Source organism: Pristiophorus japonicus, unplaced genomic scaffold (genome assembly GCF_044704955.1).
Source record: "Pristiophorus japonicus isolate sPriJap1 unplaced genomic scaffold, sPriJap1.hap1 HAP1_SCAFFOLD_91, whole genome shotgun sequence".
Taxonomy (NCBI): domain Eukaryota; kingdom Metazoa; phylum Chordata; class Chondrichthyes; family Pristiophoridae; genus Pristiophorus; species Pristiophorus japonicus.
In genome coordinates this window covers 2298762-2301943 of record NW_027254835.1, presented here as the reverse complement: position 1 = coordinate 2301943, position 3182 = coordinate 2298762, and the positions used below count along the sequence as shown (strand labels likewise).

The following is a 3182-nucleotide window of genomic DNA, read 5'->3' as shown; positions in this document are numbered from 1 at the left end:
TCACCACTCAACCAGCCAATCACTTACCCTCTTGGCTGTGACGTCACCCTTTGATTACTTGTGACTTCTTTCTTACTTTTGACCTTGCACCAACTGTAGCTCGCTGCTCGCTGCTCCTCCAGCCGCTGCTCCTCCAACTGCCGCCAATCCCCGGACTCTCGCTGGGCCTTTATAGGCCGCTGCTCACACCTTCTCCAGTCACTGCTCCTCCGACTTTTGGAAAAAAATAATTCAGTCAGGCAGAGTCTGCATGGATTTATGAAAGGAAAGTCATGTTTGACAAATTTGCTGGAATTCTTTGAGGGTGTAATGAACAGGGTGGATAAAGGGGAACCAGTGGATATGGTTTATTTGGACTTCCAGAAGGCATTTTGACAAGGTGCCACATAAAAGATTACTGCACAAGATAAAAGTTCCCGGGGTTGGGGGTAATATATTAGCATGGCGAGAGGATTGGCTAACGAACAGAAAACAGAGAGTCGGAATAAATGGCTCATTCTCTGGTTGGTAAACAGTAACTAGTTGGGTGCTGCAGGTATCAGTGCTGGGACCCCAATCTTTACAATCTATATTAACGACTTGGATGAAGGGACCGAGTGTAATGTAGCCAAGTTTGCTGATGATACAAAGATGGGAGGAAAAGCAATGTGTGAGGAGGACACAAAAAATCTGCAAAAAGACACAGCCAGGCTAAGTGAGTGGGAAAAAAATTGGCAGATGGTGTATCATGTTGGAAAGTGCAAGGTTATGCATTTTGGCAGAAAAAATCAAAGAACAAGTTATTATTTAAAAGGAGAAAAATTGCACAGTGCTGCAGTACAGCGGGAGCTGCGCGTACTTGTGCATGAAACACAAAAGGTTAGTATGCAGGTACAGCAAGTGATCAGGATGGCCTTTATTGCAAAGGGGATGGAGTATAAAACAAAGAAGTCTTGCTGCAGTTATACAGGGTATTGGTGAGGCCAGACCTGGAACACTGCGTGCAGTTTTGGATTCCATATTTAAGAAAGGATATAGATGCTTTGGAGGCAGATCAGAGAAGGTTCACTAGGTTGATTCCGGAGATGAGGGGGCTAACTTATGAGAATAAGTTGTGCCTCTACTCATTGGAATTCAGAAGATTGAGAGGTGATCTTATGGAAACATGTAAGATTATGAGGGGGCTTGACAAGGTGGATGCAGAGAGGATGTTTCTGCATACTAACCTTTTGTGTTTCATGTACAATGACCCCCAGGTCCCTCTGCACCGCAGCATTTTGTAATCTCTCCCTATTTAAATAATTATTTGCTTTTTTATTATTGCTACCAAAGTGGATAACCTCATATTTCCCTCATTATACTCCATCTGACAAAGTTCTGCCCACCCACTGAGCCTATCAATATCGCTTTGCAGATTGTTTGCGTCCTCCTCACAACTTGCTTTCCCACCTATCTTTGTATCATCAGCAAACTTGGCGACATTACAAACATGCAGAGCACAGAACAAATTATTGACGTAGTGACTTTCCGTCAGTTATAATTTCTTTCATTGTGCAAAAGAAGATTATCGAATCATTAATTATGTTATCCCATGAAAGCAAAATAAAAGTTTAACAAAAATAATTGCCACATTTGAAAGGAACATTTTTGTTTTGTGCCGTTTCGGTCAGAGAAATGTTTGTGAAAGGAATTTTTTCAGAAAAAGGGATTCAGCATTTCAGCTTGTCGCTGAACACTTCTCTCTGGGCACTGCACTAGGCAGCAGTTTCCGTAGTGTAGCGGTTATCACGTTCGTTTCACACGCGAAAGGTGCCCGGTTCAAGCCCGGGCGGAAACGTTATTTTTTAACAAAAACTGGTTTTAAATGTACATTGCTCATGTGACAATGGCCTCCTTCTGTGCTGTAAACTTCTCTGATTCCATGAAGAACATTTAAAACCAGTCTCCTAAAATACAGAGTGTGTAAAATCAGAGAGGGAATAAAACTTCCTCAATGATTAAAGTTTCACAAATTATTAAAATGAAGTTGTTGAAGTTTCGACTGACCCTCAGTGATCATGTTAGCACTTCTTTCATTCTGCTCAACAATGCTATCGGTTAATACCAGCAGATCTAAGCCGCATTTCAAACCCGGAAACAACTCATTCATTATTCACCCTTCCCAGTTCCAGTGCACAGAGGGTTATTTATACTCCATCACAGAAACTCAAGTCCAACTTCTGACATTCCTTATTTCTAATTACTAACTCATTTGTTTTGACACCACTCTGAAGTGCTTTGGGTCATCTATGTGGTTTAGTTAAATTAGTTCACTTTAATTAAAAACGGTGGGAGCAAAATTACTTCCCTAACTGGGAATCGAACCAGGGAAGCTGAAGGCATCGGAATGGTTTTGTGAAGCATTTGAAGATGCTCTCGAAAACTCTCACACTGCTAATTTAAAAACACGGTTACGATTTGTTTCAGTGTGAAAGAAGGGGATTACAATGACAACAAAAACACCAGGCAGTGACTGCATTAAGACCAATTCAAACTTTTCACAAAGTTGGTATCACGAAGTAACAGCTGAGCGAACGTTGGCACTGACCAATGGGTAAAAACATCTCATTATAACCGATGAGCTCACAAATATCAGGAGCAGTGCAGTCTGGTCAATGTCAAACCCCTCCTTCCTTATTCAACAGAGACATGAATGGCAGACAGACGCCACAAAGTTTAATTAAAGAGCGAAGTACAAGTCACATTTAATTTCCAAATCCTTTCACCATAAAATTCCTTCACTTTATTTCAAATCTTACTGCGTTGATTCTGAAAATGAGCACCATGTGATTTTACCTTCAATACTGATTCGATAATCTGTGCACGGTAGGAATTACCGCTCCAGTTTTGAGCTCAATTTGACAAAAGTTGCCCCAGATTCCTCGTGTCGTCAGCAATGAATATTTTGAACCAGACTCCTAAAATAATGTTTTTTTATATGAGTTCACAGGATCTGGGTGTCACTAGAAAGGCCAGAATTTATTGCCCAACCTTAATTGCCCTTGAGAAGCTGGTGGTTGTTGTATATCTGTAAAGCATGCACTCCCATGTTCCGCCAGCAGGGAGCTCATCCCTTGAAGTCTCAAGGGATCCCAGCATCCCTTTGGAGCACTGTATAAAAGCTGGCTTCCAAGGCCTGTTCCTCACTCTGGAGTGTCTTATTA

General features: G+C 41.5%; 1 non-coding gene across 1 annotated transcript; it reads left to right on the top strand.

Moving 5' to 3' along the window:
- Positions 1-1743: 1743 nt before the first annotated feature.
- trnav-cac (transfer RNA valine (anticodon CAC)) lies at positions 1744-1816 on the top strand. The gene has a single exon. It is a non-coding gene; the product is annotated as a tRNA-Val (tRNA).
- Positions 1817-3182: the final 1366 nt, after the last annotated feature.